Source organism: Pseudophryne corroboree, unplaced genomic scaffold (assembly GCF_028390025.1).
Source record: "Pseudophryne corroboree isolate aPseCor3 unplaced genomic scaffold, aPseCor3.hap2 scaffold_99, whole genome shotgun sequence".
In the NCBI taxonomy this organism is placed as follows: Eukaryota; Metazoa; Chordata; class Amphibia; order Anura; family Myobatrachidae; genus Pseudophryne; species Pseudophryne corroboree.
The window spans coordinates 1,819,240-1,846,721 of record NW_026970570.1 but is presented as its reverse complement, the minus strand read 5'-3'; the positions used below and the strand labels follow the sequence as shown (position 1 = coordinate 1,846,721).

At 44.4% G+C, this 27,482-nt stretch overlaps 14 non-coding genes and 2 pseudogenes across 14 annotated transcripts; 6 read left to right on the top strand and 10 right to left on the bottom strand.

Annotated features, from left to right (window-relative positions):
- Positions 1-5,479: 5,479 nt before the first annotated feature.
- LOC135049602 (U1 spliceosomal RNA) lies at positions 5,480-5,621 on the bottom strand (annotated as a pseudogene).
- Positions 5,622-5,773: 152 nt separating this feature from the next.
- On the bottom strand, positions 5,774-5,937 carry LOC135049093 (U1 spliceosomal RNA). Its single transcript, XR_010240861.1, has one exon. It is a non-coding gene; the product is annotated as a U1 spliceosomal RNA (small nuclear RNA).
- Positions 5,938-6,552: 615 nt separating this feature from the next.
- On the bottom strand, positions 6,553-6,715 carry LOC135049575 (U1 spliceosomal RNA). The gene has a single exon (XR_010241313.1). It is a non-coding gene; the product is annotated as a U1 spliceosomal RNA (small nuclear RNA).
- Positions 6,716-6,867: 152 nt separating this feature from the next.
- Positions 6,868-7,031, bottom strand: LOC135049410 (U1 spliceosomal RNA). Its single transcript, XR_010241167.1, has one exon. It is a non-coding gene; the product is annotated as a U1 spliceosomal RNA (small nuclear RNA).
- A 671-nt stretch (positions 7,032-7,702) lies between these two features.
- On the bottom strand, positions 7,703-7,865 carry LOC135049583 (U1 spliceosomal RNA). Its single transcript, XR_010241320.1, has one exon. It is a non-coding gene; the product is annotated as a U1 spliceosomal RNA (small nuclear RNA).
- A 152-nt stretch (positions 7,866-8,017) lies between these two features.
- LOC135049317 (U1 spliceosomal RNA) lies at positions 8,018-8,181 on the bottom strand. Its single transcript, XR_010241078.1, has one exon. It is a non-coding gene; the product is annotated as a U1 spliceosomal RNA (small nuclear RNA).
- Positions 8,182-8,852: 671 nt separating this feature from the next.
- Positions 8,853-9,015, bottom strand: LOC135049562 (U1 spliceosomal RNA). The gene has a single exon (XR_010241301.1). It is a non-coding gene; the product is annotated as a U1 spliceosomal RNA (small nuclear RNA).
- Positions 9,016-9,168: 153 nt separating this feature from the next.
- On the bottom strand, positions 9,169-9,332 carry LOC135049223 (U1 spliceosomal RNA). Its single transcript, XR_010240989.1, has one exon. It is a non-coding gene; the product is annotated as a U1 spliceosomal RNA (small nuclear RNA).
- Positions 9,333-10,003: 671 nt separating this feature from the next.
- LOC135049519 (U1 spliceosomal RNA) lies at positions 10,004-10,166 on the bottom strand. The gene has a single exon (XR_010241266.1). It is a non-coding gene; the product is annotated as a U1 spliceosomal RNA (small nuclear RNA).
- Positions 10,167-10,310: 144 nt separating this feature from the next.
- LOC135049060 (U5 spliceosomal RNA) lies at positions 10,311-10,426 on the top strand. Its single transcript, XR_010240829.1, has one exon. It is a non-coding gene; the product is annotated as a U5 spliceosomal RNA (small nuclear RNA).
- Positions 10,427-10,696: 270 nt separating this feature from the next.
- On the top strand, positions 10,697-10,812 carry LOC135049051 (U5 spliceosomal RNA). Its single transcript, XR_010240820.1, has one exon. It is a non-coding gene; the product is annotated as a U5 spliceosomal RNA (small nuclear RNA).
- A 286-nt stretch (positions 10,813-11,098) lies between these two features.
- Positions 11,099-11,214, top strand: LOC135049064 (U5 spliceosomal RNA). The gene has a single exon (XR_010240833.1). It is a non-coding gene; the product is annotated as a U5 spliceosomal RNA (small nuclear RNA).
- A 274-nt stretch (positions 11,215-11,488) lies between these two features.
- On the top strand, positions 11,489-11,604 carry LOC135049092 (U5 spliceosomal RNA). The gene has a single exon (XR_010240860.1). It is a non-coding gene; the product is annotated as a U5 spliceosomal RNA (small nuclear RNA).
- A 275-nt stretch (positions 11,605-11,879) lies between these two features.
- LOC135049153 (U5 spliceosomal RNA) lies at positions 11,880-11,995 on the top strand. The gene has a single exon (XR_010240920.1). It is a non-coding gene; the product is annotated as a U5 spliceosomal RNA (small nuclear RNA).
- A 5,358-nt stretch (positions 11,996-17,353) lies between these two features.
- On the bottom strand, positions 17,354-17,427 carry TRNAN-AUU (transfer RNA asparagine (anticodon AUU)). The gene has a single exon. It is a non-coding gene; the product is annotated as a tRNA-Asn (tRNA).
- An 8,212-nt stretch (positions 17,428-25,639) lies between these two features.
- Positions 25,640-25,818, top strand: LOC135049651 (U1 spliceosomal RNA; annotated as a pseudogene).
- The last annotated feature ends 1,664 nt before the right edge of the window (positions 25,819-27,482 follow it).

Here is a 27,482-nt window from a genome sequence, read left to right as displayed (position 1 = left end):
GATAGGCATTGGAAAATTCAGGGCTATAACGTGTAGATGAAGCACTAACAGGAGGCTTTAAAATTTTCATTCTAGTGTCCTTCGTTTGGGAGAAAAATGCAAAGGTACAATACAGCTTTTCCTTGCCAATATCTCTCTTTTGCAAAGAGCTAGGCATTGGAAAATTCAGGGCTATACCGTGTAGATAAAGCACTAAACAGAAGGCTTTTAAATTTTCATTCTAGTGTCCTTCGTTTGGGAGAAAAATGCAAAGGTACAATACAGCTTTTCCTTGCCGATATCTCTCTTTTGCAAAGAGATAGGCATTGGAAAATTCAGGGCTATAACGTGTAGATGAAGCACTAATAGGAGGCTTTAACATTTTCATTCTAGTGTCCTTCGTTTGGGAGAAAAACGCAAAGGTACAATAAAGCTTTTCCTTGCCGATATCTCTCTTTTGCAAAGAGATAGGCATTGGAAAATTCAGGGCTATAACGTGTAGATGAAGCACTAACAGGAGGCTTTAAAATTTTCATTCTAGTGTCTTTCGTTTGGGAGAAAAATGCAAAGGTACAATACAGCTTTTCCTTGCCGATATCTCTCTTTTGCAAAGAGCTAGGCATTGGAAAATTCAGGGCTATAACGTGTAGATGAAGCACTAACAGTAGGCTTTAACATTTTCATTCTAGTGTCTTTAGTTTGGGAGAAAAATGCAAAGGTACAATACAGCTTTTCCTTGCCAATATCTCTCTTTTGCAAAGAGCTAGGCATTGGAAAATTCAGGGCTATAACGTGTAGATGAAGCACTAACAGGAGGCTTTAAAATTTTCATTGTAGTGTCTTTCGTTTGGGAGAAAAATGCAAAGGTACAATACAGTTTTTCCTTGCCGATATCTCTCTTTTGCAAAGAGATAGGCATTGGAAAATTCAGGGCTATAACGTGTAGATGAAGCACTAACAGGAGGCTTTAAAATTTTCATTCTAGTGTCCTTCGTTTGGGAGAAAAATGCAAAGGTACAATACAGCTTTTCCTTGCCAATATCTCTCTTTTGCAAAGAGCTAGGCATTGGAAAATTCAGGGCTATACCGTGTAGATGAAGCACTAAACAGGAGGCTTTTAAATTTTCATTCTAGTGTCCTTCGTTTGGGAGAAAAATGCAAAGGTACAATACAGCTTTTCCTTGCCGATATCTCTCTTTTACAAAGAGATAGGCATTGGAAAATTCAGGGCTATAACGTGTAGATGAAGCACTAACAGGAGGCTTTAAAATTTTCATTCTAGTGTCTTTCGTTTGGGAGAAAAATGCAAAGGTACAATACAGTTTTTCCTTGCCGATATCTCTCTTTTGCAAAGAGATAGGCATTGGAAAATTCAGGGCTATAACGTGTAGATGAAGCACTAACAGGAGGCTTTAAAATTTTCATTCTAGTGTCTTTCGTTTGGGAGAAAAATGCAAAGGTACAATACAGCTTTTCCTTGCCAATATCTCTCTTTTGCAAAGAGCTAGGCATTGGAAAATTCAGGGCTATAACGTGTAGATGAAGCACTAACAGGAGGCTTTAAAATTTTCATTCTAGTGTCTTTCGTTTGGGAGAAAAATGCAAAAGTACAATGCAGCTTTTCCTTGCCGATATCTCTCTTTTGCAAAGAGATAGGCATTGGAAAATGCAGGACTATAACGTGTAGATGAAGCACTAACAGTAGGCTTTAAAATTTTCATTCTAGTGTCTTTCGTTTGGGAGAAAAATGCAAAGGTACAATACAGCATTTCCTTGCCGATATCTCTCTTTTGCAAAGAGCTAGGCATTGGAAAATTCAGGGCTATACCGTGTAGATGAAGCACTAACAGGAGGCTTTAAAATTTTCATTATAGTGTCCTTCGTTTGGGAGAAAAATGCAAAGGTACAATACAGCTTTTCCTTGCCAATATCTCTCTTTTGCAAAGAGCTAGGCATTGGAAAATTCAGGGCTATACCGTGTAGATGAAGCACTAACAGGAGGCTTTTAAATTTTCATTCTAGTGTCCTTCGTTTGGGAGAAAAATGCAAAGGTACAATACAGCTTTTCCTTGCCGATATCTCTTTTTTGCAAAGAGATAGGCATTGGAAAATTCAGGGCTATAACGTGTAGATGAAGCACTAACAGGAGGCTTTAAAATTTTCATTCTAGTTTCTTTCGTTTTAGAGAAAAATGCAAAGGTACAATAAAGCTTTTCCTTGCCGATATCTCTCTTTTGCAAAGAGATAGGCATTGGAAAATTCAGGGCTATAACGTGTAGATGAAGCACTAACAGGAGGCTTTAAAATTTTCATTCTAGTGTCTTTCGTTTGGGAGAAAAATGCAAAGGTACAATACAGCTTTTCCTTGCCGATATCTCTCTTTTGCAAAGAGCTAGGCATTGGAAAATTCAGGGCTATAACGTGTAGATGAAGCACTAATAGGAGGCTTTAAAATTTTCAATCTAGTGTCCTTCGTTTGGGAGAAAAATGCAAAGGTACAATACAGCTTTTCCTTGCCAATATCTCTCTTTTGCAAAGAGCTAGGGATTGGAAAATTCAGGGCTATAACGTGTAGATGAAGCACTAACAGGAGGCTTTAAAATTTTCATTCTAGTGTCTTTCGTTTGGGAGAAAAATGCAAAAGTACAATGCTGCTTTTCCTTGCCGATATCTCTCTTTTGCAAAGAGATAGGCATTGGAAAATTCAGGGCTATAACGTGTAGATGAAGCACTAACAGGAGGCTTTAAAATTTTCATTCTAGTGTCTTTCGTTTGGGAGAAAAATGCAAAGGTACAATACAGCTTTTCCTTGCCAATATCTCTCTTTTGCAAAGAGCTAGGCATTGGAAAATGCAGGGCTATAACGTGTAGATGAAGCACTAACAGGAGGCTTTACAATTTTCATTCTAGTGTCTTTCGTTTGGGAGAAAAATGCACAGGTACAATGCAGCTTTTCCTTGCCGATATCTCTCTTTTGCAAAGAGATAGGCATTGGAAAATGCAGGGCTATATCGTGTAGATGAAGCACTAACAGGAGGCTTTAAAATTTTCATTCTAGTGTCTTTCGTTTGGGAGAAAAATGCAAAGGTACAATACAGCATTTCCTTGCCGATATCTCTCTTTTGCAAAGAGATAGGCATTGGAAAATTCAGGGCTATAACGTGTAGATGAAGCACTAACAGGAGGCTTTAAAATTTTCATTCTAGTGTCTTTCGTTTGGGAGAAAAATGCAAAGGTACAATACAGCTTTTCCTTGCCGATATCTCTCTTTTGCAAAGAGATAGGCATTGGAAAATTCAGGGCTAAAACGTGTATATGAAGCACTAATAGGAGGCTTTAAAATTTTCATTCTAGTGTCCTTCGTTTGGGAGAAAAATGCAAAGGTACAATACAGCTTTTCCTTGCCGATATCTCTCTTTTGCAAAGAGATAGGCATTGGAAAATTCAGGGCTATAACGTGTAGATGAAGCACTAACAGGAGGCTTTAAAATTTTCATTCTAGTGTCTTTCGTTTGGGAGAAAAATGCAAAGGTACAATACAGCTTTTCCTTGCCGATATCTCTCTTTTGCAAAGAGCTAGGCATTGGAAAATTCAGGGCTATAACGTGTAGATGAAGCACTAACAGTAGGCTTTAAAATTTTCATTCTAGTGTCTTTCGTTTGGGAGAAAAATGCAAAGGTACAATACAGCTTTTCCTTGCCAATATCTCTCTTTTGCAAAGAGCTAGGCATTGGAAAATTCAGGGCTATAACGTGTAGATGAAGCACTAACAGGAGGTTTTAAAATTTTCATTCTAGTGTCTTTCGTTTGGGAGAAAAATGCAAAGGTACAATACAGTTTTTCCTTGCCGATATCTCTCTTTTGCAAAGAGATAGGCATTGGAAAATTCAGGGCTATAACGTGTAGATGAAGCACTAACAGGAGGCTTTAAAATTTTCATTCTAGTGTCCTTCGTTTGGGAGAAAAATGCAAAGGTACAATACAGCTTTTCCTTGCCAATATCTCTCTTTTGCAAAGAGCTAGGCATTGGAAAATGCAGGGCTATAACGTGTAGATGAAGCACTAACAGGAGGCTTTACAATTTTCATTCTAGTGTCTTTCGTTTGGGAGAAAAATGCAAAGGTACAATGCAGCTTTTCCTTGCCGATATCTCTCTTTTGCAAAGAGATAGGCATTGGAAAATGCAGGGCTATAACGTGTAGATGAAGCACTAACAAGAGGCTTTAAAATTTTCATTCTAGTGTCTTTCGTTTGGGAGAAAAATGCAAAGGTACAATACAGCATTTCCTTGCCGATATCTCTCTTTTGCAAAGAGATAGGCATTGGAAAATGCAGGGCTATAACGTGTAGATGAAGCACTAACAGGAGGCTTTAAAATTTTCATTCTAGTGTCTTTCGTTTGGGAGAAAAATGCAAAGGTACAATACAGCTTTTCCTTGCCGATATCTCTCTTTTGCAAAGAGATAGGCATTGGAAAATTCAGGGCTATAACGTGTAGATGAAGCACTAACAGGAGGCTTTAAAATTTTCATTCTAGTGTCTTTCGTTTGGGAGAAAAATGCAAAGGTACAATACAGCTTTTCCTTGCCAATATCTCTCTTTTGCAAAGAGCTAGGCATTGGAAAATTCAGGGCTATAACGTGTAGATGAAGCATATCCTACCATCTTTTACTTGTACAACTACTGGAGCTACGTTTGCCATTAATCCAGTGTCCTGTCCATCTTTTGTCCAAAGTGACTCTGGTATCTGAGATGTCATTTCTTCTACTTGGGATGGAGTCCTATTTGTCATAATGGTATGTGACATTAATTTTGATGGGGAATCTAACATGTCTCGCACTTCCTGAGCGTGATTCTCAGGTATGTCCAAGAATACACCTTCAGGAGTACAATAAATGACGCACCCCATTTTACACAGTAAGTCTCTACCCAGGAGATTGGTCGGTGCCGATGCAGCCAGCAAAAAGGAATGCTTGGTATGTAACGGCCCTATTGTAATCTCTGCTGGTTTGCTAACAGGGTAATGCTGGACTACTCCTGTTACTCCTATGGCTGGAATTGTCCTACCAGTGGTTCTCATGCCCACTGTCGAATTTATCACTGATTTGGCCGCCCCTGTGTCTACAAGAAAGTTTAATGATTTACCAGCTACATTGATTGCAATTTTGGGTTCACTCCCAAGGCTTGCAATCAATTTTACTGGCTGCAGATTACAGGTATGGCCACACCCCTGAAGTATTCAAGATGATTTCTTGCAGCAGCTGGGCACTGTAACAGCTCCAGAGCTGCTCTGTAAGGCAAGTAAAAGGGTGTGGGCCCTGCAGCACTACCTGTAGTTCGCATTGTGCGTTGGAAGGCACAAAGTAAGCAGACGGGAGAAGTCAGGATAGTGCGCAAGGGCATAGAAGGGAGCGGCTCAAGAAAAGAGAAGTGGAAACAGGCAGCAAACTAGGCTGGAGAGAGACCTGAGACAAAGAGATCTAAATTATACGAGAGCCGACCAGGGGAAACACAAATTATGCAGTCAAGAGTCCCACATTTGGGGAAATCGCAGGAGCAGCACACCCAGAGTGCAATGGGTGAGCCTTGCCCTGGGAGAAGCACCTTCATGATCATAGTATCTCACCTGGCAGGTAAGTAGGAGTTGGGCTAGAGCTGGGGAGGGTTGCTGCTCGGGTACCCCCCTGTCAAGTGAAGGAGATCCAACTGAGGCAGCACAAGGGAACTCTCGAAAGAAGAACAAGGCTAGAGGAAAATCTGAGACAAAGAAATCTGACTTTTACCAGAGCTGACCAGAGGAAAGCACAAACACAGTCCCCCACTACCACAAATAATGCAGTCGAGTTTCCCACATTTGGGGAAATCACAGGGGTCAGCATACCCAAAATGCAATGAATGAACCTCACCCTCGGAGAACAATCTTCATGACCATGGTATCTCCTATGCAAAATAAGTATGATTTGGGATAGGGCTGGGGAGGGCCGCTGCTCAGGCACATCTCTGTCAAGTAAAGGAGATTCAACAGAGGCAGCACAAGGGAACTCCCATCTGGGGACAACAACTGCAGGGAGAACACATATTTTCAGATGAACATGGGAGGGCAGAAGGCTGCCTAATACTGAAGCACCCCCAAACAACAAACCAAATGCAACAACTAGTACAAGCATTCCTGGGGGAAGTTCTGCAGAAGACGGATTTGCATACGGTGATGTCATCCAAGCAGTGGGCCAAAGTTTGCTGGAACCCTCATCTGCATATGAAAAGAGAAAAGGGGTATGCAGGGCACGGCGGCCTTTTGCGGCGCTTGGATGACCCTTAGTTCGCATTAAACACCCCCACCCTCCTTCGGTGTGGGGCTCATGTTGGCTATGCCCCAGCCCCTGAAGCATTCAAGCTGATTTCTTGCAGCAGCTGGGCACTGTAACAGCTCCAGAGCTGCTCTGTACGGCAAGTAAAAGGGTGTGGGCCCTGCAGCACTACCTGTAGTTTGCATTGTGCATTGGAAGGCACTTAAGAAAAGAGAAGTGGAAACAGACAGCAAACTAGGCTGGAGAGAGACCTGAGACAAAGAGATCTGAATTATACGAGAGCCGACCAGGGGAAACACAAATTATGCAGTCAAGTTTCCCACAATTGGGGAAATCGCAGGAGCAGCACACCCAGAGTGCAATGGGTGAGCCTTGCCCTGGGAGAAGCACCTACGTGATCATAGTTTCTCACCTGGCAGGTAAGTAGGAGTTGGGCTAGAGCTGGGGAGGGTCGCTGCTCGAGTACCCCCCTGTCAAGTGAAGGAGATCCAACTGAGGCAGCACAAGGGAATTCTCGAAAGAAGAACAAGGCTAGAGGAAGATCTGAGACAAAGAAATCTGACTTTTACCAGAGCTGACCAGAGGAAAACACAAACACAGTCCCCCACTACCACAAATAATGCTGTCGAGTTTCACACATTTGGGGAAATCACAGGGGTCAGCATACCCAGAATGCAATGAATGAACCTCACACTGGGAGAATAATCTTCATGACCATGGTATCTCCTATGCAAAATAAGTATGATTTGGGATAGGGCTGGGGAGGGCCGTTGCTCAGGCACATCTCTGTCAAGTAAAGGAGATTCAACTGAGGCAGCATAAGGGAACTCTCATCTGGGGACAACAACTGCAGGGAGAACACATATTTTCAGATGAACATGGGAGGGCAGAAGGCTGCCTAATACTGAAGCACCCCCAAACAACAAACCAAATGCAACAACTAGTGCAAGCATTCCTGGGGGAAGGCCTGCAGCAGATGGATTTGCATATGGTGATGTCATCCAAGCAGTGGGTCAAAGTTGGCTTCAACCCTCGTCTGCATATGAAAAGAGAAAAGGGGCGTGCAGGGCATGGCGGCCTTTTGCGGCCCTTGGATGACCCCTAGTTCGCATTAAACACCTCCACCCTCCTTCGGTGTGGGGCTCATGTTGGCTATGCCCCAGCCCCTGAAGCATTCAAGCTGATTTCTTGCAGTAGCTGGGCACTGTAACAGCTCCAGAGCTGCTCTGTACGGCAAGTAAAAGGGTGTGGGCCCTGCAGCACTACCTGTAGTTTGCATTGTGCATTGGAAGGCACAAAGTAAGCAGACGGGAGAAGTAAGGATAGTGCGCAAGGCCATAGAATGGAGCGGCTTAAGAAAAGAGAAGTGGAAACAGACAGCAAACTAGGCTGGAGAGAGACCTGAGACAAAGAGATCTGAATTATACGAGAGCCGACCAGGGGAAACACAAATTATGCAGTCAAGTTTCCCACATTTGGGGAAATCGCAGGGGCAGCACATCCAGAGTGCAATGGGTGAGCCTTGCCCTGGGAGAAGCACCTTCATGATTATAGTATCTCACCTGGCAGGTAAGTAGAAGTTGGGCTAGAGCTGGGGAGGGTCGCTGCTCGGGCACCCCCCTGTCAAGTGAAGGAGATCCAACTGAGGCAGCACAAGGGAACTCTCGAAAGAAGAACAAGGCTAGAGGAAGAACTGAAACAAAGAAATCTGACTTTTACCAGAGCTGACCAGAGGAAAGCACAAACACAGTCCCCCACTACCACAAATAATGCAGTTGAGTTTCCCACATTTGGGGAAATCACAGGGGTCAGCATACCCAGAATGCAATGAATGAAACTCACCCTGGGAGAACAATCTTCAACACCATGGTCTCTCCTATGCAAAATAAGTATGATTTGGGATAGGGCTGGGGAGGGCCGCTGCTCAGGCACATCTCTGTCAAGTAAAGGAGATTCAACTGAGGCAGCACAAGGGAACTCTCATCTGGGGACAACAACTGCAGGGAGAACACATATTTTCAGATGAACATGGGAGGGCAGAAGGCTGCCTAATACTGAAGCACCCCCAAACAACAAACCAAATGCAACAACTAGTGCAAGCATTCCTGGGGGAAGGCCTGCAGCAGATGGATTTGCATATGGTGATGCCATCCAAGCAGTGGGTCAAAGTTGGCTTCAACCCTCGTCTGCATATGAAAAGAGAAAAGGGGCGTGCAGGGCATGGCGGCCTTTTGCGGCGCTTGGATGACCCCTAGTTCGCATTACACACCTCCACCCTCCTTCGGTGTGGGGCTCATGTTGGCTATGCCCCAGCCCCTGAAGCATTCAAGCTGATTTCTTGCAGCAGCTGGGCACTGTAACTGCTCCAGAGCTGCTCTGTAAGGCAAGTAAAAGGGTGTGGGCCCTGCAGCACTACCTGTAGTTTGCATTGTGCGTTGGAAGGCACGAAGTAAGCAGACGGGAGAAGTCAGGATAGTGCGCAAGGGCATAGAAGGGAGCGGCTCAAGAAAAGAGAAGTGGAAACAGACAGCAAACTAGGCTGGAGAGAGACCTGAGACAAAGAGATCTGAATTATACGAGAGCCGACCAAGGGAAACACAAATTATGCAGTCAAGTTTCCCACATTTGGGGAAATCGCAGGGGCAGCACAACCAGAGTGCAATGGGTGAGACTTGCCCTGGGAGAAGCACCTTCATGATCATAGTATCTCACCTGGCAGGTAAGTATGAGTTGGGCTAGAGCTGGGGAGGGTCGCTGCTCGGGCACCCCCCCTGTTAAGTGAAAGAGATCCAACTGAGGCAGCACAAGGGAACTCTCGAAAGAAGAACAAGGCTAGAGGAAGATCTGAGATAAAGAAATCTGATTTTTACCAGAGCTGACCAGAGGAAAGCACAAACACAGTCCCCCACTACCACAAATAATGCAGTCGAGTTTCCCACATTTGGGGAAATCACAGGGGTCAGCATACCCAGAATGCAATGAATGAACCTCACCCTGGGAGAACAATCTTCATGACCATGGTATCGCCTATGCAAAATAAGTATGATTTGGGACAGGGCAGGGGAGGGCCGCTGCTCAGGCACATCTCTGTCAAGTAAAGGAGATTCAACTGAGGCAGCACAAGGGAACTCTCATCTGGGGACAACAACTGCAGGGAGAACACATATTTTCAGATGAACATGGGAGGGCAGAAGGCTGCCTAATACTGAAGCACCCCCAAACAACAAACCAAATGCAACAACTAGTGCAAGCATTCCTGGGGGAAGGCCTGCAGCAGATGGATTTGCATATGGTGATGTCATCCAAACAGTGGGTCAAAAATGGCTTCAACCCTCGTCTGCATATGAAAAGAGACAAGGGGCGTGCAGGGCATGGCGGCCTTTTGCGGCGCTTGGATGACCCCTAGTTCGCATTACACACCTCCACCCTCCTTCGGTGTGGGGCTCATGTTGGCTATTCCCCAGCCCCTGAAGCATTCAAGCTGATTTCTTGCAGCAGCTGGGCACTGTAACTGCTCCAGAGACGCTCTGTAAGGCAAGTAAAAGGGTGTGGGTCCTGCAGCACTACCTGTAGTTTGCATTGTGCGTTGGAAGGCACGAAGTAAGCAGACGGGAGAAGTCAGGATAGTGCGCAAGGGCATAGAAGGGAGCGGCTCAAGAAAAGAGAAGTGGAAACAGACAGCAAACTAGGCTGGAGAGAGACCTGAGACAAAGAGATCTGAATTATACAAGAGCCGACCAGGGGAAACACAAATTATGCAGTCAAGTTTCCCACATTTGGGGAAATCGCAGAAGCAGCACACCCAGAGTGCAATGGGTGAGCCTTGCCCTGGGAGAAGCACCTTCATGATCATAGTATCTCACCTGGCAGGTAAGTAGGAGTTGGGCTAGAGCTGGGGAGGGTCGCTGCTCGAGCATCCCCCTGTCAAGTAAAGGAGATTCAACTGAGGCAGCACAAGGGAACTCTCATCTGGGGACAACAACTGCAGGGAGAACACATATTTTCAGATAAAAATCTTGGTCATGCTCTGGTTTCTCTTCAGAACGAACAAATCTTTCGCCTTTTACTAAAGATTTCCGTGGAGAGGAGCAAAACCGAGTTTTATCTCAATTTTTGCATGCCCCATCTTTTTGGGGTTTCTTTTATCGGTTTAAAGATAGAATGAGTGTGCTTTAATGTAAGCTCATTTGCATAGAAATGACAGTAAATGTTTGTTTCTTTTCAAACAGAACTTTCTTGAGCATGCTACTTGCTTGAAAGATCTGGGAGCACATGGAATACAGTACAAACCATGCTTATAGCAAGGAGAAGACAGGTGAGAAATCTGCTTTCTTTCAAATTGGGCGCTCACTTTGATCTGAATGAGGACTGCTGGCACGGCACTCAGGCGACAGGTGGAATCTTGGTCATGCTCTGGTTTCTCTTCAGAACGAACAAATCTTTCGCCTTTTACTAAAGATTTCCGTGGAGAGGAGCAAAACTGAGTTTTATCTCAATTTTTGCATGCCCCATATTATTGGGGTTTCTTTTATCGGATTAAAGACAGAACGAGTGTGCTTTCTTGTTAGCTTTAATGTAAGTTTATTTGCATAACAATGACAATAAATGTCTGTTTCTTTTCAAGCAGAACTTTCTTGACCATACTAATTGCTTGAAAGATCTGGGAGCACGTGGAAAAGAGTACAAACCATGCTTATAGCAAGGGGAAGCCTGGTGAGAAATCTGCTTTCTTTCTTTCAAATTGGGTGCTCACTTTGAGCTGAATGAGGACTGCTGGCATGGCACTCAGGCGACAGGTGGAATCTTGGTCATGCTCTGGTTTCTCTTCAGAACGAACAAATCTTTCGCCTTTTACTAAAGATTTCCGTGGAGAGGAGCAAAACTGAGTTTTATCTCAATTTTTGCATGCCCCGTCTTATTGGGGTTTCTTTTATCAGTTTAAAGATAGAACGAGTGTGCTTTAATGTAAGCTCATTTGCATAGAAATGACAGTAAATGTTAGTTTCTTTTCAAACAGAACTTTCTTGACTATACTAATTGCTTGAAAGATCTGGGAGCACATGGAAAAGAGTACAAACCATGTTTATAGCAAGGGGAAGCCTGGTGAGAAATCTGCTTTCTTTCTTTCAAATTGGGTGCTCACTTTGAGCTGAATGAGGACTGCTGGCATGGCACTCAGGCGACAGGTAGAATCTTGGTCATGCTGTGGTTTCTCTTCAGAACGAACAAATCTTTCGCCTTTTACTAAAGATTTCCGTGGAGAGGAACAAAACGGAGTTTTATCTCAATTTTTGCATGCCCCATCTTATTGGGGTTTTATTTTATCGGTTTAAAGATAGAACGAGTGTGCTTTAATGTAAGCTCATTTGCATAGAAATGACAGTAAATGTTTGTTTCTTTTCAAACAGAACTTTCTTGACCACACTAATTGTTTGAAAGATCTGGGAGCACATGGAAAAGAGTACAAACGATGTTTATAGCAAGGGGAAGCCTGGTGAGAAATCTGCTTTCTTTCATTCAAATTGGGTGCTTACTTTGAGCTGAATGAGAACTGCTGGCATGGCACTCAGGCGACAGGTGGAATCTTGGTCATGCTCTGGTTTCTCTTCAGAACTAACAAATATTTCGCCTTTTATTAAAGATTTCCGTGGAGAGGAGCAAAACTGAGTTTTATCTCAATTTTTGCATGCCCCATATTATTGGGGTTTCTTTTATCAGTTTAAAGACAGAACGAGTGTGCTTTCTTGTTAGCTTTAATGTAAGTTTATTTGCATAACAATGACAGTAAATGTTTGTTTCTTTTCAAACAGAACTTTCTTGACCATGCTACTTGCTTGAAAGATCTGGGAGCACATGGAAAACAGTACAAACCATGCAGTATCACAAGAGCCTTTATTTGATCTTTCATGAAGATAGAGCAGAATTGAGGACACGTCAACAATTTCTGCCAAAGGTGGTTCATCTTTCCACATGGTGCCTTTGGCCACTGACACCTTCGTTGAGTCAAAGTCTCTGGCTGTGGTCAGAACTTTGAAAATTTATGTCACCAGAACGGTACAGATTAGGAAAACAGAGGCTCTGTTTGTCCTGTATGCTCCCAACAGGATTGGGTGTCCTGCTTCCATGCAGACCATTATGCGCTGGATCTGTGGTAAGATTCAGCATGCTCATTCCACGGCAGGATTGCCGTTACTGAATTAGGTGAAGACCCATTCTACTAGAAAGGTGGGTTCATCCTGGGCAGCTGGTCGGGGAGTCTCGGCATTGCAACTTTGCCGAGCAGCTATTTAGTAAACACTTTTGCTAAGTTTTACAAGTTTGATACCTTGGCTGATGATAACCTCAAGTTGGGTCATTCGGTGCTGCAGAGTCGTTCGCACTCTCCCACCCGTTCAAGAGCTTTGGTATAACCCCATGGTTCTTAATGTGACCCCAGCATCCTCTAGGTCATATGAGAAAATAGGATTTTAATACCTACCGGTAAATCCTTTTCTCTTAGTACGTAGAGGATGCTGGGCACCCGTCCCAGTCCATACTGTGTCTGCAGTAATTACTTGTGGTTATACACATGTTGTGTTACGGTTCTGCTCAGCTTTTTGCTGCAATTGTTCATGCCGTTGGCTTGTGTTCTGTTGAATGCCACGTTCTGCGGCATGCTTAAGGTGTGAGCTGGTAAGATGCTCACCTTAGTTTAACAATAAATCCTTTCCTCGAAATGTCCGTCTCCCTGGGCACAGTTCCTATAACTGGAGTCTGGAGGAGGGGCATAGAGGGAGGAGCCAGTTCACACCCTTTGAAAGTCTTAAAGTGCCCATGTCTCTTGCGGATCCCGTCTATACCCCATGGTTCTTAATGTGACCCCAGCATCCTCTACGGACTAAGAGAAAAGGATGCCCTTGTGTACTATCCTGACTTCTCCTCCCGTCTGCTTACTTTGTGCCTTCCAACGCACAATGCGAACTACATGTGGTGCTGCAGGGCCCACACCCTTTTACTTGCCTTACAGAGCAGCTCTGGAGCTGTTACAGTGCCCAGCTGCTGCAAGAAATCAGCATGAATGCTTCAGGGGATGGGGCATGGCCAACATGAGCCCCACACCAAAGGAGGGTGGGGGTGTTTAATGCGAACTAGGGGTCATCCAAGCACTGCAAAAGGCCGCCATGCCCTGCATGCCCCTTTTCTCTTTTTATATGCAGATGAGTGTTCCAGCCAACTTTGGCCCACTGCTTGGATGACATCACCGTATGCAAATCCGTCTGCTGCAGACCTTCCCCCAGGAATGCTTGTACTAGTTGTTGGATATGGTTTGATATTTGATGGTGCTTCAGTATTAGGCAGCCTTCCGCCCTCCCATGTTCATCTGAAAAGATGTGGTCTCCCTGCAGTTGTTGTCCCCAGACGAGAGTTCCCTTGTGCTTCCTCAGTTGAATCTCCTTAACTTGACGGGGGAGGGGCTGCCCGAGCTGCCACCCTCCCCAGCCCTATCCCAATTCATACTTATTTTACATATTAGATATCTTGATCATGAAGATTGTTCTCACAGGGTGAGGTTCATCCATTATATTTTAAAATAGGAAGGTACAAATTACATATTTGAATTGCATCTATGTGCTGGATTCAAATGCCCCCCCCCTTCCTTTCTCAATTGTGCCCGTCAGCAGCTATTCTAAGGTTGCTGCCAATGGGTGTGACACATTAATTTCTTCTGTGGGGTACACTGGACTCCACAAGGATTCACATTGGGGTGTAGAGTAGGATCTTGATCTGAGGCACCAACCGGCTCAAAGCTTTTGACTGTTCCCAAGATGCTCAGCGCATCCTCCTCTATAACCCCGCTTCCATGAACAGGGAGCTCAGTTTGTAGTTGGTGCCTTCAGTAGCAGGCCACTTAACAGGGGCCTGCCTCAGGCAGCCTATTCTTAGCTATTAATTTTGACAAGAAAAGAAGAACTTGTTTTATGAGAATCTACAAGGGCTGCAGCAGGCTAGGTCTAATAGACATCTTTACTGCAGCTTCATCACTCCCAGCGGCGCTGTATACTCCCGTGCCCTGGTTGCTGGGTCACTGCAGCGGAGGCTCCGGTTTCTTCCTAAGGTCAGTCACACACACACCGCCCTTCCGGATCACGAGGCCGCTGATTAAGGGGAGCGTGGCCGTAGGGGGTGGGCCGTGTGCGCACTGGGGTGGACACTGATTACTGGGCAGCCGCTCCACTAGCCACCAGGTACAGTTAAGGAGCACAGGTCTGGGGGTTTTTCTCCTATATTAACCCAATTTTGTACTGCCCGCAGCGCATTGTGATAGGTAATAGGGCCTGATTCAGGTTGGATTGCAATCACAATAAGCGATCCAACTGCAAAAATTGCTAAGATCATACGCATGTGCCTGCATGCGATCGCCTCTGCCTGTCAATCGGGGCAGGGGGGGAGAGTGGGGTCAGCAACACTCCATTTCCAAGTCAGGGATGGAGCAGTGCGGGGGCAAGGCTTCAAAATGGGGTCTGCAATGGAGGAGACACAGGGGGCGTGGTCACAGCGGCTGTATGACATCACATTCAGCCGCTGTGATCACAAAAATGGTGGCGGCTTCCTGCGCGCACATACAGTCTGCACCAGCAGGAGGCTACACCATTGTTTATGATCACGCTGAACTGCAGTGCGACTGCAATTACAGCATGGTCAAGAAGGGAGGTGTCATACTGGGTGGCCATGCCCTGTCACTGTGCAGGAGCCAGCACCGCTTACACACTAGTCCCCGGGTGCAGCCCCCAACCCCCGGGACACCCGGAGCAATAAAATGTAGATTCAGGCCACCAGGCCACGCCCCTACCTATGAAATCATGCCTCCTTTTTACCATTGCGCTGCTTATTTGCACGTACTGCATTACAATCTCCCTTGCCACCTCTCTGGGTGTCACCAGTGATAGTGACACCTCTGCCATGCTTGTAGCAGCTGGTCCAAAGATCTATGCCTCAAGCCCTGAGTGTTTGGCCCTTGTGACTTGTTGATCATCATAGCGAAGCAGATGCTTACAGAAAACTGCAGGGGCTTAGATTGAAAATAAAAAAAATTGATGGGTATAAGGTAGAGAGGAGCGGGTTCGGTTCTCCGAGAACCGAATTCCCCACGAACTCCACGTGGTTTACACTGGTCTGAGGCAGGCTCGGTTGTTCCCGCCTGACTCGGAAAACCTGAACAAGGGAAAATGTCATCATCCCGCTGTCGGATTCTCGCGAGATTCGGATATTATAATTAGAGCTGCGCGTTGCCGCCATTTTTACTCGTGCATTGAAGAGAGAGCGGAGAGGACGTGGCTATGTTCTCTCAGTGGAAATCTCAATATCAGTGCTCAGTATCAGTGGTTACCTATTGCTGCTCAGTAATACTAGTAGTGTGTCTCTCTTGCTCAGTGTCAGTTCTCAGTAGTATCCTCATCAGTGCTCAGTATCACTGCTCATTGTCTTGTGCTGCATTGTGGTGCTCAGCATACTACAGTACATTACTAATAGTCCAGTGCTGCATCTTGCTGCTCAGTGTCAGTTCTAGTATCCTCATCAGTGCTCACTATCACTGCTCATTGCATTGTGGTGTTCTATATACTACAGTAATATAGTAACATATAGTAACATAGTTTTTGAGGTTGAATAGAGGCAAATTGCCCATCGTGTTCAACCTGTTTTAAGTTGTGATGATTCTACATACTTGCTGAATAATGTTTTATGACTAGTTAGCTACTAAAACTCATGTTACCCCCGGATTAACCATGTTGATATTTTAAGTATTATAACCTTGGATAGCTTTTTCATTCAGAAATGTATCCATTCCTTTTTTAAATCCAATTACAGAGTCCGCCATTACCACCTTCCCTGGCAGGGAATTCCACATCCTGATTGCCCTAACAGTGAAGAACCCTTTCCTCCATTGCGTTCTGAACTTTCCTCCAGTCGCAGCGAGTGACCACGTGTTCTTTTAATAAATAATTCCTCTGATAACTCTTTGTTATGTATCTTTACATATTTGAAGATATTAATAATATCTCCTCTTAGGCACCTCTTTTCTAGTGTATACATATTCAGCCTAGTAAGTCTTTCCTTATAGTCCAGTACTTTTAGGCCTTTAATCAATTTAGTCTTCAGGATCTCTCAGACTTCCATGAGCAGCAGAGTAGTGCAATGGAAGGATGCTGGGCCCATAACCCAGAGGTCGATTGATCGAAACTATCCTCTGCTATGTGCATTTTTTTTTTATAATTAAAGTAATCAAAAACTGGGATTGATATTTTGGCTCTTTTATTTTTACTTAAAGTACAATAACTTTTATCATTTTAATTTGTTTTAATAGTATATTGACAGCATTGTTTTCTTTAAAAAATCCACTTAATTTTCTTTACCCTATTACTGAAATGGTAATTGACAAAAACAAACTACATTGTCATCAGAAGAGCAATGCAAAATGTACAAGTGATATATTAAAATCATCTTCCATCTTGAATTTCAATGATGCATTCGGACAACAATTTTGTGAGAAACATCTTCACCCATAAAGAAAGATTTTCTTAATTCCTTACCTGTGTGCTGATTAGATATTACCTTGTTTTCACATTAAACAGACTTCCACATGAGAAAGCAGCAAGGATGCAGTAACGTTTATGTTTCCTGGTTTCCTGTATTATTTCAGTAGACATTGAAATGAGGATGCGTCTTGCTGCCTTTCCAATGAAGCAAGTTTAATTCAGTAATAGGTGAAAAAACATTCCTACAAAGGTGTTAATCAGAGATTTGGCTTTGTGGACACTTTTCAGAGAGCAAATTTGTTAGCATAAAAATAAAGTCAGAAAATGAAGAGCTGTTTAATCACTCAATTGGACTTTTCTGCCAGCATAATTTTTTTTTCTCTGCAATCCACTGCTAAATTGTGCTTCCTAGCTGTTTTTTATAAAATCACTTAATTAAATCTAACTCTGATTACATCAGAGAAGGCCAGGTACCCTACACCATAAGAGGGGGTTTGAAATTTTGACTTGTCTACTTAAAGATCACCAAAATCTGATCACAAGGTTAATTACATCCCTGGGTGGAATTGAACCACCAACCTTTTGGTTAATAGCCAAACATGCTAACCGATTGCACCACAGAGACACCTCGTAAAAGTCCATTCTGACAAAGGCTAATAAGCATTCATCTAGAACGTTTCCTAGAAAAACTTTAAAAAGTCAATAATCTGGAGAGTTTTGGTAAGAAACACATTGCTACTTTCCCATGATGAGTGAGTGCTTCAGGATCTCTTGCACTTACATGAGCAGCAAAGTACTGCAACGGAAGCATGCTGGGCCCATAACCCAGAGGTAGGCAGATTGAAACTATCTTCTGCTATATGCATTGTTTTTTGTTAATTATAGTAATCCAAAACTGGGATTGATATTTTGGCTCTTTTATTTTTACTTAAAGTAAAATAACTTTTACCATTTTAATTTGTTTTAATAGTATATTGACAGTATTGTTTTCTATCAAAAATCCACTTAATTTTCTTTACCCTATTATTAAAATGGTAATTGACAAAAACAAACTACATTGTCACCAGAAGAGCAGTACAAAATGTACAAGTGATATATTAAAATCATCTTTCCAGCTTGAATTTCAATGATGCTTTGGTGCAACAATTTTGTGAGAAACATCTTCACCCATAAAGAAAGATTTTCTTAATTCCTTACCTGTGTGCTGATTAGATATCACCTTGTTTTCACATTAAACAGACTTCCCCATGAGGAAGCAGCAAGGATGCAGTGACGTTTATGTTTCCTGGTGTCAACCTGTATTATTTCAGTAGACATTGAAATGAGGATGCATCTTGCTGCCTTTCCAATGAAGCAAGTTTAATTCAGTAATAGGTGAAAAACCATTCCTACAAAGGTGTTAATCAGAGACTTGGCTTTGTGGACACTTTTCAGAGAGCAAATTTGTTAGCATAAACATAAAATCAGAAAATGAAGAGCTGTTTCGTCACTCAATTGGACTTTTCTGCCAGCATAATTTTTTTTCTCTGCAACCCACTGCTAAATTGTGCTTCCTAGCTGTTTTTTTTATAAAATCACTTAATTAAATCTAACTCTGATTACATCAGAGAAGGCCAGGTACCCTACACCATAAGAGGGGGTTTGAAATTTTGACTTGTCTACTTAAAGATCACCAAAATCTGATTACAAGGTCAATTACATCCCTGGGTGGGATTGAACCACCAACCTTTTGGTTAATAGCCAAACATGCTAACCGATTGCGCCACATAGACACCTTGCAAAAGTAAATACTGACAAAGGCTAATAAGCATTCATCTAGAACGTTTCCTAGAAAAACTTTAAAAAGTCAATAATCTGGAGAATTTTTGTAAGAAACACATTGGTACTTTCCCATGATGAGTGAGTGCTTCAGGATCTCTTTCACTTACATGGGCTATTAATCAAAAGGTTGGTGGTTCAATCCCACCCAGGGATGTAATTGACCTTGTGATCAGATTTTGGTGATCTTTAAGTAGACAAGTCAAAATTTCAAACCCCCTTTTATGGTGTAGGGTACCTGGCCTTCTCTGACGTAATCAGAGTTAGATTTAATTAAGTGATTTTATAAAAAACAGCTAGGAAGCACAATTTAGCAGTGGGTTGCAGAGAAAAAAATAACATTTTAAACCTACCGGTAAATTTTTTTCTCTCGTAGTCCGTAGAGGATGATGGGGACTCCGTAAGGACCATGGGGGATAGACGGGCTCCGCAGCAGACATGGGCACTTTAAGAAAGACTTTAGATCTGGGTGTGCACTGGCTCCTCCCTCTATGCCCCTCCTCCATACCTCAGTTAGAGAAACTGTGCCCAGAGGAGACGGACAGTACGAGGAAAGGATTTTTGTTAATCCAAGGTCAAGATTCATACCAGCCACACCAATCACACCGTATAACTTGTGATATACTACCCAGTTAACAGTATGAAAACAACATAGCATCAGTCCAAGACCGATGAAAACTAACATATAACCCTTATGTAAGCAATAACTATATACAAGTCTTGCAGAAGTAGTCCGCACTTGGGACGGGCACCCAGCATCCTCTACGGACTACGAGAAAAAGATTTACCGGTAGGTTTAAAATCTTATTTTCTCTTACGTCCTAGAGGATGCTGGGGATTCCGTAAGGACCATGGGGATTATACCAAAGCTCCCAAACGGGCTCCTGCGGATGACTCTGCAGCACCGATTGAGCAAACAGGAGGTCCTCCTCAGCCAGGGTATCAAACTTATAGAACTTTGCAAAGGTGTTTGAACCCGACCAAGTAGCAGCTCGGCACAGCTGTAGTGCCGAGACCCCTCGGGCAGCTGCCCAAGAAGAGCCCACCTTCCTAGTGGAATGGGCCTTGACTGAATTAAGCAACGGCAATCCCGCCATAGAATGCGCCTGCTGAATCGTGTTACAGATCCAGAGAGCAATAGTCTGCTTTGAAGCAGGGGTGCCAATCTTGTTGGCTGCATACAGGACAAACAGTGCTTCTGTTTTTCTGACTCTAGCCGTTCTGGCCACGTAAATTTTCAAAGCCCTGACCACATCAAGGGACTCGGAATCCTCCAAGTCACGCGTAGCCACAGGCACCACAATAGGTTGGTTCATATGAAAGGATGAGTCCACTTTTAGCAGGAATTGAGGACGGGTCTGCAATTCCGCTCTATCCATATGGAAAACCAGATAGGGGATTTTATGTGATAAAGCTGCTAATTCCGACACTCGCCTAGCGGAAGCCAAGGCTAATAACATGACCACCTTCCAAGTGAGATATTTAAACTCCACCATTTTAAGTGGTTCAAACCATAACCTTAACACCACGTTAAGGTCCCAAGGGACCACCGGAGGTACAAAAGGAGGCTGAATATGCAGTACTCCCTTCACAAAAGTTTGTACTTACTTCAGGAAGAGAGGCCAATTCCTTTTGAAAGAAAATGGATAAGGCCAAAATCTGAACCTTAATAGAGCCTAATTTTAGGCCCAAATTCACTCCAGTTTGTAGGAAGTGAAGGAAGTGGCCCAGGTGGAATTCTTCCGTATGAGCATTCCTGGCCTCACACCAAGAAACATATTTTCGCCATATACAGTGATAATGTTTAGATGTCACGTCCTTCCTAGCCTTTATTAGCGTAGGAATGACCTCATCTGGAATACCCATTTCCGCTAGGATCCGGCGTTCAACCGCCATGCCGTCAAACGCAGCTGCGGTAAGTCTTGGAACAGACAGGGCCCCTGTTGCAACAGGTCCTGTCTTAGAGGAAGTGGCCACGGATCTTCTGTGAGCATTTCCTGCAGATCTGGATACCAGGTCCTTCGCGGCCAATCTGGAACAATGAGAATTGTTCTTACTCCTCTTTTTCTTACTATTATCAACACCTTGGGTATGAGAGGTAGAGGAGGAAATACATAGACCGACCGGAACACCCACGGTGTCACTAGGGCGTCTACAGCTACTGCCTGAGGGTCTCTTGACCTGGTGCAATACCTCTGTAGCTTTTTGTTGAGGCGGGACGCCATCATGTCTATCTGGAACAGTCCCCACCGACTTGCAATCTGTGCGAAGACTTCCTGATGGAGTCCCCACTCTCCTGGATGTAGGTCGTGTCTGCTGAGGAAGTCTGCTTCCCAGTTGTCCACTCCCGGAATGAACACTGCTGACAGTGCGCTTACATGATTCTCCGCCCAGCGAAGAATTCTGGTTGCTTCCGCCATCGCCACTCTGCTCCTTGTGCCGCCTTGGCGGTTTACATGAACTACTGCGGTGACGTTGTCTGACTGGATCAGAACTGGTTGGTCGCGAAGTAAGGTCTCCGCTTGACATAGGGCGTTGTATATGGCCCTTAGCTCCAGGATGTTGATGTGAAGACAAGTCTCCTGACTTGACCAAAGACCTTGGAAATTTCTTCCCTGTGTGGCTGCTCCCCAACCTCGGAGGCTCGCGTTCGTGGTCACCAGGATCCAGTCCTGAATGCCGAACCTGCGGCCCTCTAGAAGGTGAGCACTCTGCAGCCACCACAGGAGAGATACCCTGGCCCTGGGGGACAGGGTGATCAACTGATGAATCTGTAGATGTGACCCAGACCATTTGTCCAGTAGGTCCCATTGCAAGATCCTCGCATGGAACCTGCCGAAGGGAATGGCCTCGTATGATGCCACCATCATTCCCAGGACTCGAGTGCAGTGATGCACTGACACCTGTTTTGGTTTCAATAGGTTCCTGACCAGAGTCATGAGTTCCTGGGCCTTTTCTATCGGAAGATAAACCCTTTTCTGGTCCGTATCCAGAATAATGCCCAAGCAAAGTCAGACGAGTCGTAGGAACCAACTGCGACTTCGGGATATTGAGAATCCAGCCGTGTTGCTGTAACACCTTCAGTGAAAGTTATACGCTGTTCAGCAACTGCTCTCTTGATCTCGCTTTTATGAGGAGATCGTTCAAGTACGGGATAATTGTGACACCTTGCTTTCGCAGGAGCACCATAATTTCCGTCATTACCTTGGTGAAAATTCTCGGAGAAAATTCTGGAGAGACCAAACGGCAACGTCTGAAATTGGTAATGACAATACTGTACCGCAAATCTTAGGTACGCCTGATGAGGTGGATAAATGAGTACATGAAGGTATGCATCCTTTATGTCCAGAGATATCATAAAATCCCCCCCTTCTAGGCTGGCGATGACCGCTCTTAGCGATTCCATCTTGAACTTGAACCTTTTCAAGTATAGGTTCAGGGATTTTAAATTTAATATGGGTCTGACCAAACCGTCCGGTTTTGGGACTACAAACAGGGTCGAATAATTTCCCTTTCCTTGTTGAAGCAGGGGAACCTTGACCACCACCTGTTGAAGATACAATTTGTGAATTGCATTTAACACTATCTCCCTTTCCTGGGGAGAAGATGGTAGGGCCGATTTGAAAAACCGGCGAGGAGGCACTTCTTCGAATTTCAGCTTGTAACCCTGAGAAACAATTTCTATTGCCTAGGTATCCACCTGCGAATGAACCCAGATGTGGCTGAAAACTCGAAGACGTGCCCCCAACTGGGCGGACTCCTTTAGCGGAGCCCCAGCGTCATGCGGTGGATTTTGTAGAGGCCAGGGAGGACTTCTGTTCCTGGGAACTAGCTGTGTTGTGCAGCTTCTTCCCTCTGCCCTTACCTCTGGCAAGAAAGGACGCACCTCGTACTTTCTTGTTTCTCTGTGATCGAAAGGACTGCATTTGATAATGTGGTGCTTTCTTAGGCTGTGAGGGAATATAAGGCAAAAAATTTGATTTACCAGCTGTAGCTGTGGAGACTAGGTCCGAGAGACCTTCCCCAAACAATTCCTCACCCCTGTAAGGTAAAACCTCCATATGCCTTTTTGAGTCGGCATCACCTGTCCATTGCCGGGTCCATAGGACTCGTCTAGCAGAAATCGACATAGCGTTTATTCTAGAACCCAGTAGACTAATGTCACTTTGAGCATCTCTCATATATAGGACAGCATCTTTTATATGCCCTATGGTCAATAACATAGCATCCTTATCTAGGGTCTCAATCTCTGCTGATAAGGTATCTGTCCATGCTGCCACCGCGCTACAACCCCGGCCGACGCAATCGCCGGTCTGAGTAAGGTACCAGAATGTGTGTAAATGGACTTTAGGGTAACCTCCTGCTTGCGGTCAGCAGGGTCCCTGATGGTAGCCGTATCCTGGGATGGCAGCGCTACCTTTTTGGATAAGCGTGTCAATGCTTTATCCACCCTAGGGGAGGATTCCCACCGTATCCTGTCCATTGGCGGGAAAGGATACGCCATAAGAATCCTTTTGGGAATCTGCAGCTTTTTGTCTGGAGATTCCCAAGCTTTTTCACATAATTCGTTCAACTCATGTGAGGGGGGAAAGGTTATCTCAGGTTTCTTTCCCTTATACATGTGTACCCTCGTGTCAGGGACAGGGGACTCTGTGATGTGCAAAACATCTTTTATTGCAATAATCATATATCGAATACATTTAGCCAATTTTGGCTGTAACTTTGCATCATCGTAGTCGACACTGGAGTCAGAATCCGTGTCGGTATCTGTGTCAACTATTTGGGATAGTGGGCGCTTTTGAGACCCCGAAGGTCCCTGCGACATAGGGACAGGCATGGGTTGACTCCCTGACTGTTCCCTAGCTTCAGCTTTGTCTAATCTCTTGTGTAATAAGTTTACATTAGCACTTAAAACATTCCACATATCCATCCAGTCAGGTGTCGGCGTTGTCGATGGAGACACCACATTAATTTGCTCCTGCTCCTCTCTAGGAGAGCCTTCTACCTCAGACATGTCGACACACGTGTACCGACACACCATACACTCAGGGAATCCTCTTATCTGAGGACAGTTCCCCAACAAGGCCCTTTGGAGAGACAGAGAGAGAGAGTATGCCAGCACACACCCCAGCGCTATATGACCCAGGAAAAAAACACAATAATTTTATGTTTACCCAGTAGCGCTGTATTTCCATATATATATGCGCCTAATTATGTGCCCCCCTCTTCTTTAAGACCCTCTTTCTACCGTGGTATAAGCAGGGGAGAGTCCGTGGAGCTTCCCCTCAGCGGTGCTGTGGAGAAAATGGCGCTGGTGAGTGCTGAGGGAGAAGCCCCACCCCCTCAGCGACGGGCTTCTGTCCCGCTCAAATATAGTAAAAAAATGGCGGGGGCTCTTATATATATATACAGTGCCTAGCTGCATATATATTTATTTTGCCAAAGAGAGGTCTATATTGCTGCCCAGGGCGTCCCCCCTGCGCCCTTCACCCTTACACTGACTGCCGTGTGTGAGGTGTATGGGAGCAATGGAGCACAGCTTTACTGCTGTGCGTTACCTCAGTGAAGATCATGAAGTCTTCCGCCGCCTCTGAAGTCTTCTTTTCTTCTCATACTCACCCGGCTTCTATCTTCCGGCTCTGCGAGGGGGACGGCGGCGCGGCTCTGGGACGGACGGCGAGGGTGAGACCTGCGTACCGATCCCTCTGGAGCTAATGCTGTACAGTAGCCTAAGAAGCAGAGCCTATCAACTCACAGAAGTATGTGTGCATCTCTCCCCTCCGCCCCTCGATGCAGGGAGTCTGTTGCCAGCAGGCTCCCTGAAAATAAAAAAATCTAACAAATATACTTTCTGTCAGGAAACTCAGGAGAGCTCCCTGAAAAGCACCCAGTCTCCTCTGGGCACAGTAGTAAACTGAGGTCTGGAGGAGGGGCATAGAGGGAGGAGCCAGTGCACACCCAGATCTAAAGTCTTTCTTAAAGTGCCCATGTCTCCTGCGGAGCCCGTCTATCCCCCATGGTCCTTACGGAGTCCCCAGCATCCTCTAGGACGTAAGAGAAAAATTATGCTGGCAGAAAAATCCAATTGAGTGATTAAACAGCTCCAGAGCTGCTCTGTAAGGCAAGTAAAAGGGTGTGGGCCCTGCAGCACTACCTGTAGTTTGCATTGTGCATTGGAAGCCTAGTTTGCTGTCTGTTTCCACTTCTTTTTTCTTGAGCCCCTCCCGTCTATACCCTTGTGCACTATCCTGACTTCTCCTCCCGTCTGCTTACTTTGTGCCTTCCAATGCACAATGCAAACTACAAGTAGTGCTGCAGGGCCCACACCCTTTTACTTGCCTTACAGAGCAGCTCTTGAGCTGTTACAGTGCCCAGCTGCTGCAAGAAATCAGCGTGAATGCTTCAGGGGCTGGGGCATGGCCAACATGAGCCCCACACTGAAGGAGGGTGGGGGTGTTTAATGCGAACTAGGGGTCTCGCACAATGCGAACTACAGGTAGTGCTGCAGGGCCCACACCCTTTTACTTGCCTTACAGAGCAGCTCTGGAGCTGTTACAGTGCCCAGCTGCTGCAAGAAATCAGCTTGAATGCTTCAGGGGCTGGGGCATAGCCAACATGAGCCCCACACCGACGGAGGGTGGAGGTGTTTAATGCGAACTAGGGGTCATCCAAGTGCCGCAAAAGGCCGCCATGCCCTGCACGCATCTTTTCTCTTTTCATATGCAGACGAGGGTTGAAGCCAACTTTGACCCTCTGCTTGGATGACATCGCCATATGCAAATCCATCTGCTGCAGGCCTTCCCCCAGGAATGCTTGCACTAGTTGTTGCATTTGGTTTGTTGTTTGGGGGTGCTTCAGTATTAGGCAGCCTTCTGCCCTCCCATGTTCATCTGAAAATATGTGTTCTCCCTGCAGTTGTTGTCCCCAGATAAGAGTTCCCTTGTGCTGCCTCAGTTGAATCTCCTTTACTTGACAGAGATGTGCCTGAGCAGCGGCCCTCCCCAGCCCTATCCCAAATCATACTTATTTTGCATAGGAGATACCATGGTCATGAAGACTGTTCTCCCAGGGTGCGGTTCATTCATTGCATTCTGGGTATGCTGACCCCTGTGATTTCCCCAAATGTGGGAAACTCGACTGCATTATTTAATGCGAACTAGGGGTCATCCAAGCACCGCAAAAGGCCGCCATGCCCTGCATACCCCTTTTCTCTTTTCATAAGCAGACGAGGTTTGAAGCCAACTTTGACCCACTGCTTGGATGACATCACTTGCTGCCTTTCCAATGAAGCAAGTTTAATTTAATAATAGGTGAAAAACCATCCCTACAAAGGTGTTAATCAGATACTTGGCTTTGTGGACACTTTTCAGAGCACAAATTTGTTAGCATAAAAATAAAGCCAGAAAATGAAGAGCTGTTTAATCACTCAATTGGATTTTTCTGCCAGCATATTTCTTTTTCTCTGCAACCCACTGCTAAATTGTGCTTCGTGGCAGTTTTTTTTATAAAATCACTTAATCAAATCTAACTCTGATTACATCAGAGAAGGCCAGGTACCCTACACCATAAGATGTGGTTTGAAATTTTTACTTGTCTACTTAAAGATCACCAAAATCTGATAACAAGGTCAATTACGTCCCTAGGTGGGATTGAACCACCAACCTTTTGGTTAACAACTGAACACGCTAACTATTTGCGCCTCAGAGACACTTTGCGAAAGTACATACTGACAAAGGCTAATAAGCATTCATCTAGAACGTTTCCTAGAAAAACTTTAAAAAGTCAATAATCTGGAGAGTTTTTGTAAGATGTTCCTTCCATCAACCAATGAAGAAACACATTGGTACTTTCCCATGATGAGTGAGTACTTCAGGATCTCTTGCACTTACATGTGCAGCAGAGGACTACAATGGAAGCATGCTGGGCCTATAACCCAGAGGTAGGCAGATTGCAACTGTCCTCTGCTATATGCATTTTTTTTGTTAATTAAAGTAATCCAAAACTGGGATTGATATTTTGGCTCTTTTATTTTTACTTAAAGTACAATAACTTTTACTGTTTTAATTTGTTTTAATAGTATATTGACAGTATTGTTTTCTTTCAAAAATCCACTTAATTTTCTTTACCCTATTATTAAAATGGTAAGTGACAAAAACAAACTACATTGTCACCAGAAGAGCAATACAAAATGTACAAGTGATATATTAAAATCATCTTTTCAGCTTGAATTTCAATGATGCATTGAGGTAACGATTTTGTGAGAAACATCTTCACCCATAAAGAAAGATTTTCTTAATTCCTTACCTGTGTGATGATTAGATATCACCTTGTTTTCACATTAAACAGACTTCCCCATGAGGAAGCAGCAAGGATGCAGTGACGTTAATGTTTCCTGGTGTCAACCTGTATTATTTCAGTAGACATTGAAATGAGGATGCATCTTGCTGCCTTTCCAATGAAGCAAGTTTAATTTAATAATAGGTTAAAAACCATCCCTACAAAGGTGTTAATCAGAGACTTGGCTTCGTGGACACTTTTCAGAGAACAAATTTGTTAGCATAAAAATAAAGCCAGAAAATGAAGAGCTGTTTAATCACTCAATTGGATTTTTCTGCCAGCATATTTCTTTTTCTCTGCAACCCACTGCTAAATTGTGCTTCGTGGCTGTTTTTTTTATAAAATCACTTAATCAAATCTAACTCTGATTACATCAGAGAAGGCCAGGTACCCTACACCATAAGATGTGGTTTGAAATCTTTACTTGTCTACTTAAAGATCACCAAAATCTGATAACAAGGTCAATTACGTCCCTAGGTGGGATTGAACCACCAACCTTTTGGTTAACAACTGAACATGCTAACT